This window comes from Sus scrofa, chromosome 16 (assembly GCF_000003025.6).
Source record: "Sus scrofa isolate TJ Tabasco breed Duroc chromosome 16, Sscrofa11.1, whole genome shotgun sequence".
NCBI classification, from domain to species: Eukaryota; Metazoa; Chordata; class Mammalia; order Artiodactyla; family Suidae; genus Sus; species Sus scrofa.
The window spans coordinates 68,584,501-68,597,745 of NC_010458.4; the positions used below are offsets into that span (position 1 = coordinate 68,584,501).

General features: G+C 49.0%; 1 long non-coding RNA gene across 1 annotated transcript in view; it reads right to left on the reverse strand.

Moving 5' to 3' along the window:
- Positions 6,935-13,245, reverse strand: part of LOC110257270 — a 94,840-nt gene continuing 88,529 nt past the window's right edge. The window contains exon 3 of the long non-coding RNA XR_002339672.1: positions 6,935-7,136. This is a non-coding gene — a long non-coding RNA (uncharacterized LOC110257270). The remainder of the gene's footprint in view (positions 7,137-13,245) is intronic.

The window sequence follows — 13,245 nt, forward strand, 5'->3', positions numbered from 1 at the left end:
AAAAATAACTAAAATGGTTAAACTTTTTTTTTTTTTTTTTTGCTGAGCCCATGGCATGCAGAAGTTCCCAAACCAGGGATTAAACCCAAACTACCACAGTAGCTAGAGCCACAGCAGTGACAATGCTGAGTCCTTAACTGTTAGGCCACCAGAGAACTCCTAAAACGGTAAATTTTATATTACCTCTCTTTTATCACAATAAATATACACATACACATAACAATCATGCACATTTCACTCTAAAAAATGGGTGCATTCAACCAATAATTCTATTTGCCTTTGTATGTACAGAGTGTGTGTGTGTGTGTGTGTGTGTGTGTGTGTGTGTGTGTGTGTGTTGGATAGAAGGGCAATGATGATAAAAAAGGAATACAGAAAACAAATATGTAAAATCCAGGCAGCAAGCACCAATGGTGGTAACATGTCATGAACACGGGAGGGTGATTAACTCGGTGCTTTGAATTTGAGGTCTAAGAAACAAACATGTAAACTCATCCTAGAGACAGAACAGTGGACAATAAAGGCTGAAATACCAGGTTACAAAGTGGGTGTATAGATTTCCATTGCACTAACTTTGGTTTATGTCTGAGATTTTCTTTTTCTTTTTTTGGAGCAACACCCGTGGCATATGGAAGGTCCCAGGCGAGGGGTCGAATTGGAACAGCAGCTGCCGACCTACACCACAGCCACAGCAATGCCAGATCCAAACTGAGTCTGCGAACCACACCACAGCTCGTGGCAACGCTGGATCCTTGACCCATTGACAGAGGCCAGGGATCGAACCCACATCCTCATGGATACTAGACGGGTTTGTAACCCACTGAGCCACAACGGGAATCCTGAAATTTTCAAAATAAAAGTTAATATGGTAAACCTTCAGGGCTGGACTTCACAGAGCACAGGAAAGCCAGGGGACTTGGGGCCAGAGGCTCACCTGTGCCTACTCACTTACTCCCTTTTGTGTTTGGACAGAGTAGCAGAGACTCTGAACCACAGTTATTTTGTCAGGAAAATGGGTCTAGTAACACTGCATGCCAGGTGTAGTGTGTTTTGTGTTTTGTTATTATTATACATGGTGGCTCTGCTTCCTCCAGAGGCTGTGGCCAGAAGTCACCCAGAAAATTCCACGGTGAATGCAGAGCCCAAGGTCAATATGGGGTTTAGATGTTGGAAAGGGCAGAGGGCCCTGTGCTCCCCTATGCTGGTTGGCTTCATGGAGGTGGTGGCAGCAGGGCATACTTTGGCCTTGAGGGCCCACGTGAAGTGGACAAACAGGAGGAGAAAGAAGAACAGGAGCGAAACATTTGACAGCTAGGATAAAAAGGACAGACAAGGGCAAAGAAAGGGCAGGGTTAGGAAGAAGGTGGGAAGGGAAGAAGGGAGGCAACAGGGCGAAGAGAAGGAAGTGGCTCGTGGGAGGGCATCGTGCACAGGGCGCTGCCGACCAGGCCCATCTCCTCATTCACTGATTCACTCACGTGTTCATTCATTCAACATGTACTGAACCCTTAGACGTACCAGACCCTGTGCTGGGGACAAGGGATGCAGCCGTAAACAAGATAGACAGGGCGCCCGTCTTCGCGGAGCTGACATCTCCCAGAAGACTGATGTTACAAATAACCATGAAATGAAATAATCAGGGTGCAGGGAGACCATCTTGTCTGGAGACAGCCAGGAAAGGCCTTCAGGGAAGGTGCCGTCTAAGAGGGGGCCTGAAGGATGAAAGGGGCCTGAAGGATGAGAAGGGCCTGCCCTGTAAAAAGCAGAAGGACAAGCCTTCCAGGCAGACGGCAAAGAGCCAAGTGTCCTCTGCCGTGGGAGAACTTGGGAGATGGAGAAAGTGGTTGCCATGGCAACTCCAGGCCCAGCAGCAGCAGGGATCACATCCCTTTTCTTTTGGTTTTTTCTTAGGGCCGCATGTGCAACATAAGGAGTGTCCCAGGCTAGGGGTTAAATCAGAGCTGCAGCTGCTGGCCCACAGCATAGCCGCAGCAACACCAGATCTGAGTCGTGTCGCTGATCTGTGTCACGGCTCATGGCAATGCTGGATCCTTAACCCGCTGGATCCTTAACCCACTGAGTGAGGCCAAGGATCAAACCTGCATCCTCATGGATGCTCGTTGGGTTTGGTACCACTGAGGCACAACAGGAACCCCTATATACCTTTTGTCTGAACTTTTACTTCCAGAAAGTACCCCCTGGGATCACTGAGTCCATCACACAAATGGGGAAACTGAGTCCTGAGCAAGGCCTTTCTAATGTCACTATTTGCCCATAGGGGATGGCAGTTCCCTCAACTTCATTTAGAGTCTGTCCTTCTTCTTCTTCTTCTTTTTTTTTTTTTTTTTTTTTTGTCTTTTTAGGGCTGCAGGTGTGCCATATGGAAGTTTCCAGGCTAGGGGTAGAATCAGAGCTGCAGCTGCCAGCCTACACCATAGCCACAGCAACGCCAGATCTCAGCCGCATCTATGACCTCCACCACAGCTCACAGCAACACTGGATCCTTTAACTCACCAAGTAAGGCCAGGATCGAACCTGAATCCTCATGGATACTAGTTGGGTTTGTTACCACTGAGCCACAACGGGATCGCCCCTTTCTTTTTTGAAATGGAAATTTGTCTCATCTGGACATGGCCTTGGGAGAACTGGATGAGAGGGAGGTGGCACAAACCTGGTGACTCTGGCTCCCATATGCCTTGGGGATGTGCCACCAGAGCCCAATCATGCCACTGGAGCCCAAGGACTCAGGTTTGGGGAACAAGCCAGGCTATTTTTGCCAGATAAAAACCCAAGATGCATACGCATCCTGGGAGGTAGCTAGAAGCACAGTGACATGGGAGGGTTTTCTTGCCTTTTCCAGAAATTTCCACCTCGGCCCTGGAAAGACTTGGGGTTTGGGAGAGAGAGGGGTAGGGAGGAGAGTTGTTTTCAGAGAAGTGAGAGGCCCCTGCGGAAGAGGACAGTAGACGAAGGCACAAGTGGGTCAGCAGAGGCAGATTTCAGCCCCGCACCGGAACGTGCTTTCTGCTCCTCACTGCGTCCACGGTGAAGGCCCACTGCCAGGGGTATTCAAGGAGATGCCTGGGTAAGAAGCGAAGGTGAAGTTCTGAGATACTGTCCAACTAGGAGTCCATGACATTGAAGCCTTAGGACTTAGGATCCAACCATAAGATTAGCAGCGTAACTACTAAGTACTAATTGAACTCCTGACTGAGCCAATGGTCCCTTCGACTCCCCTTTTCTACGGTTGTGAACTGCTTGGTGGACCCCCCGAAAAGGCATGTCATTGGGCCCCCAGATGTGAGAGGAGGGTCCCCAACACATTCCGGTCTCAGATTTGTCCTGAAGGAGTATGGCCTGGAAATAACAGCCTCGAGCCTTTCCTTTCCTGCCTGCCGTCAAGGGTTTCAACAAATATTCACTGAGCACTGTGTTGTGGGCCCACCCGGAGGCACGGAAGCTCATGCGAGCCCCGTGAGAGGTTCTGTAGTGTCGCTGACCCTAAGAACCTTGATTCTGTCAGCTCTGCGGTCAGTGGGAGGGGGGCTTTAAATTCTCCCCCAAAGACCTGAGCAGGTTTTCATTTGCATTTTCATTTGTGAGGCTGAGCTTAGGAAGTTCTGGAAGCGAAGACCTTGCCAAGTTCTCTGCAAGTTCTGAAGCAGAGCAGGAGTGTGTGTGTGTGTGTGTGTGTGTGTGTGTAGGCACATGCACGGGCCCTGCTGTTCATGCCTGCAATACTACGCAATTCAGTGACACAGTCCTCATTTCTAAAAATGGATTCCAGGCCACTCCAAACACACCCAGAAATCATCCCTCTGCTTCTCCTACAAGAAGGAGAATTCATGCAAAAAGCAACAAGGAGGTTAAAGAAAGATGGGGTGGGAAGCATTTCTCTTCTCTTTCCACACACTGGCAACCACGCAGGACTCTGCGGACAGGTGGCAGGGTTCTATTCTCCAGGCCTCCCTGCGCTGGCTCCCCTCCCACCTACTCAGAGCTGAGACCCAAACCCGAGGACCCTGGACTTACACGGGGCTCGTCTGCCACATTTTCTGGGCTCTGGGTCTGAATGACGCTTTAGTGCCTTTCTACTTGATTCATTTGATGGATTTGTGGAGATTTTTTTTTTTTTTAACTTGGAAACAAATTGTAACTGAAAGGGGAGAAAAGGTGTTGCTTAATTTCAAGCTCAGTTCTGTTTTTCTAAGATGTGGTTCTTTTAAAAGTAAGATAAAACAAATATCTATTTACCACAACTAGGCTTTCTAATTAGCTCCCCTGTGCCCTCTCCTTAAATTTAAACCACTTGTCTCCACATAAAATCTCCCGCAGTTTCCTCCATTAACACCCTTCTGAAGGAAGGGCCAGCCCACAGCTGGCAACCTCTGGCTCGTGGGCTGCAAGCCATGGAAGGTGTGGGGCTGGGACGAAGGCGTGTGGAGAGGGGGTGGGGGATCTCGGCCTCTGGAGCAGCCCTCTTTGTTGAGGCTGCAGAAGTCTCCGACAGTGGGAAACCATCTGGGGGACACAGAGGGACCCTCAAAAGGCCTCGGGATCCACGGGGTCACAGCAACTCCAAAGCACTCTTGGCAGAAGATGTTTGGTGCTCTGAGGGAAAAGAATCTATCCCCACATACTCTGCCCTGGACGCCCACTAGATGTTTATACATCCCTAGAAGAGGTTATCTGCTTTTGACTTGAGACAGGCCCCAAACCAGGCCTATGATGGGTGGACTGGGGACGTTGTGAAAGATGGCTGGGAGTGTGTGTGTGAGTGTGTGTGTGTGTGTGTGTGTGTGTGTGGTAGAGGGTGGGGATTCAGAAGAGGGGCTCCTTGGAATCCAAAGACTTGTCGCATCAGCTCGGTTCCCGGCCCTGCTCCATCCACTCCTACCAAAGAAGGAAGGGGTCTCCTCTCAGAGAGGTCAAGGTCTGGAGGGGCCCACCGCTGCCCTCGGCCAGTTGTGTGACCTTGAACAAGTCATTTCCTTGTCCGAGGCCTCAGTTTCCCCAGCTCTGCAGAAGAGCCTGTTCTTTACATTTTGGAGACCCAGGCCTTCTGGCAGCCTGATGTGAGAGTGTCTCTCTAGGAAGGACGTCTTACAGGTGCAGATTCCAAATTCGGCTTACACATTCGAGGGTTCTCAGGCCCCTGGAAATCCCTCTGAGGACCGGCCGGTAGGGGCCCTGGTGGTGGTGACCAGGGTCCCGCACGCAGCCTGCACGCTGTCGGCGCTCCAGAAATGTCTGCAGAATGAATAGATGGTCCCTTCCCACTCTCACCTCCTATGAGTCTAGGATTCTAGGTGCCTGGGCTTGAAGTCACATTCTGCATCCAGGGACAAAGGTACACAGCAAAGACACCTGTCAATGTTAGAAGTGCAAGCGTGCACACACACATACGTGCACACAGACCCAAGGCGCATGCGTGCTGGCCGACTGCCATTCCTTTGCCAGACATGTTTTATCAAGATCCTACTCTGTGTTAGGCACCAGTCATATGGTGATGAGCAGGACTGACCCTGTCCCTGCCCTCATGAAGCTCATAGTCTGGCTGTTCTGGGCACAGATCCATGCCAGACCTGGGTGCCCAGCAAGGCACAGCCCCAGCCCCGTGGCCAGGGCTGGGCTGCCATGGGCCTCGGGTGCTTCTGCCTTCATGAGTCTTTTCCTCCATCAAAAAACATTTTAAAGTACTCCTGTCTTGGTATAACGATGACCATAATCCAGGCTGAATGCACTGTTAAACATTATTACAGCCCTGCCCATGGCTCAGCTTTACCCACCAGATAATGCATAATCTAGGGCTGCAAGCACGGGTTTCAAAATGAGAATCCCTAAGAGTCAGAGGAGGAAGAGGTCAGGGAGGGAAGGAGATGGCTCTTGAGCAGCGCCCTGGAGAGGGAACAGGACTGAACTGATGGAGCACAAGAGGCATCGGGACCCAGGAAAGATCAGAGAGGGCAAAGGCCTGGCAGGAGGACTGTGCAGGACACGTGCCAGCAGCAGCCGGGGCCAGAGTTCCAGTGCCCCTCAAGGCTGGACCTGGGGGTCATTCAGGGTCTTGCCAACAGCCTCCAGCCTCAAGACATGCACCTCATGTCTCCCAGTTCCACTTGTGGAATCTCAGAATGCTGAGAAGGATGAGCCCTTAGATAACCTCCACCACAACCCCTGTTTACTGAGGGCGCCCAGGCACACAGAGCACTTCACCATTACCCCACTTTGCAGATGAGCACACCAAGGCTCAGGGAGTTAAATAACTTGCCTGCAGTCAAACAGCCAGAAAGAGGCAGAGCTGGATTCACACAGGTCCGTCCTCCAGAGCTCTATGCTCCTACCCCTACAGGGTGGAAGGGTGGGGCGACAGCAAGGCCAGGGGCCCCCATGCCACGGCCCCTGGGAGGAGGCACAACTGTCTCTCCGAGAGGCTGAGGGAACCCCATCCCATCATCCCACAGATGGGTCAACTGAGGCCCAGAGAGGAGATATGATTGGTCCAGCATCACAGAGTTGGGGACAGAATCCACGGATCCTGGCTGCAGCCCAGGGCCCTGCCCAGCAGTGGGGAAGAGCAGCACCCTCTGAATGATTCCACTAGCATCATTAGTCTTCCTCATCCTGTCAATGTCAGAGAGCACAAAGCTTGTTTCTACAATGGCTGTGCCCCCTTCCTGGTCCGCCCTTCCTACCCCACCTGGCCATGCAAGTTCCCGAAGAATCAGTTTCTGTAAGGATCAGACTGAGATCTCCTTTCTCAAAAGTTTGTTCTCAGAAAGGGGAACCTTTCTTCTTCACATTCTTTGACTCCCCGCCCCAGTACAGAATAGGCTCCTCCGCGTCCCAAACCCATCCTTTCAGCACAAGAAGCACTTGCCTCCCAGGCTGGCTGCGTAGATGTTATCATGAACACGAGGTGACTCACCTTCGTGACAGCTCAGCCCGCTGGGCAGGAACGCAGTTCTGGGCGCCACAGTCTTCCAGAGGTAGAGACACACTGGAGCAGTCCCAGGGTGGGGCGACAGGAAGGCCAGGGGCCCCCACGCCATGTCCCCTGGGAAGAGGCACAATTGCAGGAACTGGGCTGTGGAGTCAGGGTGTGTAAAGCTGTCATCAGATCCTGGGAGAGCATCCTGTAGAAGAAGGGTGATAAAAGTTGGCGGGGGGGGGCGGTCCACAAAGAGAGGATTTTGACTCTTCGTGGAAGTGACAGGGTAGCGGTCCATTCAATTCAAGATCTTATCACCATCAGTGCTGACTAAGGAGGAAATGGGTTGTCTAGGGCAGTACTGAGCCCCCATGTACTGGTGACGTGGAAGCAGAGGCTGGACAGGGATGCTGGGAGGAGATTTAGGTACCAGACGGGTGATGCAGGAATCCATGGCTTTACGGATTGGAGGGCTTTATGAAGACGATGCCTCTTCTCTTCTCATTTTCTAGGGAGGCAACATAGTCGAGGGAAAAGGAATATTTCAGCCTTTGAAGTCAGACAGTCTCTGTTTCAATCCCAGTTTGTACTGCTAAAAGAGCCTTCACCTCTCTCTGTGACTCAGTTTCCTCTCTATAAGATGAGGACAGTAAGAAACATAACAGCTGTTGTGGGCGTTAAATAAGAATGTATATAAGGGTTAATAATATACATGATTAATAACCTACTATTAATAATAACTCTTATATACTGTAAGTGAGTTTCTCCTCCCATTTTACAGGGGGAGGGAACAGAGTGTGGAGCTGTTAAGTGACATGCCTGGCCATTGTTCAATGGCTGGTGGGGCGATCAGTGTAGGAGGGAGCCCAGTTCTCTTCTAGCACAGTGGGCTGTGTCCTGCTTGCTTTGGTCCCATTTACTGAGAATCTGCAAATGCCTGAACTAAGTGGTGTGCCACTGAGTAGCTCCTCTGTGACCAGGTACAATCATTATCCTCATTCCACAGATGAGGCTCAAATAATTAGGCCAGTTGCTCAAGGTCTCACAAATGAAGAAGCAGCAGAGTTGGGATTCCAATTCAAGTCTGACTCCCAAGCCCAATGTCTTAACCAGGCGTTGGCAAACTATAGCCCGAGGAGCAAATCCTCCTCACCTCCTGTTTTTGTAAATAAAGTTTTATTGGAACACTGTTCGTTCGTTTGATTATGTATTGCCTAAGATTGCTTTCCTGGCACAACTGCAGGGAGAGTTAATGCAAATGGACTATCCGACTTGCAAAGTCTGAAACATTTACTATCTGGCTATTTACCAGAAAAATTTGCCTAGCCCTACTCTTTTTTTTCTTCTTTTCCATATGCACCCAGGGCACATGAAAGTTCCCAGGCAGGGACTGAATCTGAGCCAGAGCTATGACCTATGCCACAGCTGCAGCTGTAGCAACACTGTAGCAGCATCTTTAACCCATTGTGCCACAGCAGGAACTCCAGGTTAGCCCCACTCTTACACACCATTTTATAGTCTCTTCTTGGGAATTTAAGGAGAAGGTGCTAAATACCAAGACCCTTTTTTTTTTTTTTTTTTTTTTTTCTGGCCCCATGGCATATGGAGTTCCTGGGCCAGAGATCAGATGCAAGCTGCTGTCTCAACCTAAACTGCAGCTATGGCAACACTGAATCCTTAACCCACTGTGCTAGGCCAGGGATCAAACCTGCATCTCAGGGCTCCCGAGATGCCGAAGATCTCTTTGCGCCACAGCAGGAGCTCCCAAGATGCATTTTTAGGCAGGTGGGAAGTACTGACATGAACACTTTGATAATTAGAGACTGAATTACTGACCATTCCACCTTTCCTCCATCTCTCCATAGGCAGATCCTCTGGTCAAAGGGGATGCGCTGAGTAAAACAAAGACCAAATCCTGTGTCTAGAGGATCAACAATGCTCTGTGTTTTGCATCTCCGTATTATTCTGTATTATGGTATAATCGGGGGATTAGTTTTAAATTTTTTATTATTTAAAATATTTAATTATACTATCTTTTTTTTTTTTTTTTTTTTTTTTTTTTGGACATTTCTAGGGCCGCTCCTGCGGCATATGGAGGGTCCCAGGCTAGGGGTCCAATCAGAGCTGTAGCCACCGGCCTACACCACAGCCACAGCAACGCGGGATCTGAGCTGCATCCTCAACCTACACCACAGCTCACGGCAACGCCAGATCCTTAACCCACTGAGCAAGGCCAGGGATTGAACCCACGACCTCATGATTCCTAGTCGGATTCGTTAACCACTGAGCCACAAGGAGAACTCCTATATTACTTACTTCTTGATGGATATTTAGAGTTTATTTTTATTATAACTGTCAGAACTGCATCTTTTCTTTTTTTGTGTCTTTTTTAGGGCTGTACTTACGGCATATGAAAGTTCCCAGGCTAGGCGTTCAAGGGGAGCTATAGCTGCGACCTATGCCACAAGCCACAACAATGAGGGATCCCAGCTATGTTTGCAACCTACGCCACAGCTCACAGCAATACCCACTTAACCCACTGAGTGAGGCCAGGGATCGAACCCACATCTTCATGGATACTCTTTGCGTTCTTTACCGCTGAGCCACAACAGGAACTCCCATCTTTTCTCCTTTTCAATATACGATCTCCACTGTGAATGTATAATATCAAGCACCACTTCATTCCCCAAGTGAACCAGGGAGTTAATAGATTTCGATATATAGGGTTAAAGAACTGATTCGGTCCACAAATAAAAGATATGAATCTGAGCAGAGAAAATACCGAACCAGGAGTCCAGAGACCTTGGTTCTGGAATAGCTCCATCTAACCAATTGGGTGATTTGAGTCTCAGTTTCCCCTTATAAAATGGAGCTATTGGATCAGATGCCTGCTAATGGCTCTTCTAAGTATGGTAGTGCATCCCCATAGAAAATGCACCAAAATAAAGACTTTGGGGGCAGTTCTGCTCAGAGGCAGAGACCTCACAGAAATGACCACTGATCCCCCAGCAGGGAGTCTCTGTCCCGAACCCAGCCAGTCCTTTGGGAAGAGAAGACTGGGGTCTGCATGCATCAGGCACCTTCCTGCTCATTTCGGGTTTTGTCACAGGATCCAGGTCTCCTTTTATCAGAAGAGGGGGATTTAGGGCTGGTGAGGGAGGCGTGACCCTGGTGAGGGGCAGTGGGTCAGAAGACGCCAGCAGCTGGTCTCTATGACGGGGAGGGGGGGGAGCTGAAGGAAGCGGCGACTGTCCTGTCATCTCCCCCGTCCTGGGGATGGCTCTATCAGGGCACTGGGGAGCAGGGCAGGATGGGCATGTCATCGCCGTGAGGGGAGGGGGCGTCCCCACCTTCCTGCTAATCCCCCCCGTGATTACCCTCTCCCTAGGCAGGAACCAAAACCTTTTGGTCCTTAGGTCCTATCACTCTTCACAATTTGATCAGCAAAGAAAGAAATTTCATTGTTGTTTTAATGTGTATCTATTTGATCACTCCAAGAATTGGCCTTTTTCCTGTTTGCTATGTGTATTTTTACTTTGGTGGCCTTTGTTTAAACTTTTTTTTCTTATTAGCGGTATTTATCTTTTCTCTTTTGAGTTTTTAGGTGACTTAACATGTAAATATATCTTTTATGTTGTCAAGCATTTACAAAATCAGACAAAACTGGGTGTAGCAAGAAAAGAGCCTCTTCCCTTCCTCTGCAATTCTGAACTCCAGAGGAAGCCACTTATAATTAACATTTGCTGGGTAAATGCTGTTCATTTTCTGTATTTATAAAAATTTCTTCAAACACACACACACACACACACACACACATATATATACAATTTTTTTTTTTGCTTTTGCTTTTTAGGGCCTCATCTGTGGCATATGGAAGTTCCCAGGCTAGGGGTCAAATTGGAGCTGTAGCCGCTGGTCTATACCACAGACACAGCAACACCCGATCTGACCTGCATCTGCGACCTACACTACAGCTCACAGCAATGCAGGATCCTTAACTCACTGAGTGAGGTCAGGGATCGAACCCACATCCTCATGGATGCTAACTGGGTTTGTTATCTGCTGAGCCATGAAGGGAACTCCTGTATATACATAATTTTTTCATGTTTCATAAAAGTGGAAATATGCTATATCTTTAATCTGAAAATTGTTTTTAATAATTCTACATTGTAGGAGTCCCCGTTGTGGCTCAGCAGTTAACAAACCCGAGTAGCATCCATGAGGACATGGGTTCGATCCCTTGCCTTGCTCAGTGGGTTAAGGATCTGGCGTTGCCGTGAGCTGTGGTGTAGGTTGCAGACTTGGTTCAGATCCCGCGTTGCTGTGGCTGTGGTGTAGGCCGGCAGCTACAACTCCAATTGGACCTCTAGCCTGGGAACCTCCATGTGCCGCAGGTATGGCCCTAAAAGCCAAAAAAAAAAATCTACATTGTAAACTGAACGAGGTCTCTCTTAGATTCCTATGCCTCTTCTCTATTTTACAAGCTCTTTCTTGTCATCCTTACTTCAAGAGTTAGGAGGGAAAAAAGAGTCAGGCAAGAATCATTAACAGATTAGAGAAACTGAGGCTCAAGGAGGAAACCTAACTTACCCAGATCCTTCAAGAATTCAACACTGGATGAGAAACCCAGGATGAAACCCTCCTGATCCTGAAGGAAGGTGTCTTCTCTATGCTGAATGAATCAGACCTTCTGTCCCTAAAGTCACCCTCCTGAGGGACACAGGCTGGAGTTGGGGGTCAGAGAAAGCAGAGGTGCTAAGAGAGTCCAGACATAGAAATTCAAACTACCCCCCAAAGCTCCACTCAATTCCTGATGTGCTAGGGGACCTTGGGGCAAGTGGTTGGCCCTCTCTGCATTCCCCATGCTCATCTATAAAATGAAGGCTTTGGTGGAACCAAATTTCCAACTGTGCTCTTCAGGGCCACAGGGAACCCCCACAAGTTACTGTTCCCCAAAACTGAGCACGGGGGCACGTTTGGGGATGCTCATCAAAGCACTGGGTATGCTGGCGAGAAGCTGGAAGCAACTGCCATGTGGCCAGCAGAGGGTGGGTTCTGTGCATCAGGTCATGTATCTTTTCTTTCCTTCACAGAATAGTTAGAGAGTAACTACTGCCAGACCCTGGTTCCCTCCCAGCATGGGTGGCTCTCCAGGCCACAGGGCTGAGTGGAGGAAACAAGTACCAAGACCTGGGTGGGCTGATTCTTTTGATACAAACCACCACCTTCTACAGGATAGATCTGGATGTCTGGCTACAGGTGGACAGAGAGATGAAAAGGTGCTGAGGAGGGTTTGCAGGTGTGTCTCCAAGTGATGGTGCCACTTCAGGAACGGGGGGAGTCTGGGCACCTTGTCTAGGGCACTTTATCTGTATTTTTCTAAGCAAGGGAGACATATTCAAATACTGTTTGCAATTATACATATAAAGACTTATCAGTCCAGAGAGAAAGAAAGGACAAAAAGAAACTTGCCATTTTCAGTTTCAAGGAGTCCTTCAAAATCTAGTAACGCTTAGGTTCTACAACCTACCCAATGCTAGAAAGCATCTTGGTTTGGGGATCAGAGATTTATTTTATTTATTTATTTTGATGGCTGCACCCACAGCATATGGAAGTTCCCAGGCCAGAGTTCAAATCTGAGCCATAGCTGCGGCAATGCCAGATCCTTTAACCCACTGTGCTGGGCCGGGGATCAAACCTGTGCCTCTGCAGCAGCTCAGGTCACTAGAGTAGGATTCTTAACCCACTGGACCACAGCAAGAACTCTATTTTAAATTAGATGAATCAATGACTATTACTGCTTGGATCCAAGACCAAGCCGGCTTTGTCATCGAGGCAGCATCCAGTATATTCAGCTCCAGCTGATCCTCCCTTAGCTGCTTAAAATCCCATCTTGGCATTGCTGGACAAGAACACCCCAGGACTTAATTTACAAATGAGGAAACCTAGGCCCAGACTTGTGATTTCTTTCAAAAAAGTTATTGAGTATATTTGATCTATAACATGGTGTAAATTTCAGGTGTGCAAAATGTTAAATGATTTCTCATTTTGCCAAGGACTCGATTAATGGTAGAACCCAGATTATACAGCAGGGAGCAAGCCTGCCCTGTCTGCAGATCCTGGGCCCAGTGCAGGGAGGAGGGACAGGATGGGATGGAGGGAGAAGCCATTGTCCAGACTCCCCCTGGAAGCTCCAATGATGAGTCCTGGTGTCCAGCACATGCTGAAAGGAAGCCTTGTCAACATGGAAGGAGATCAAGGTGGCCGGGGGGGTGCTGAAACCTCCTGTCGGGTCCAGCATCTCTGGGAGATAG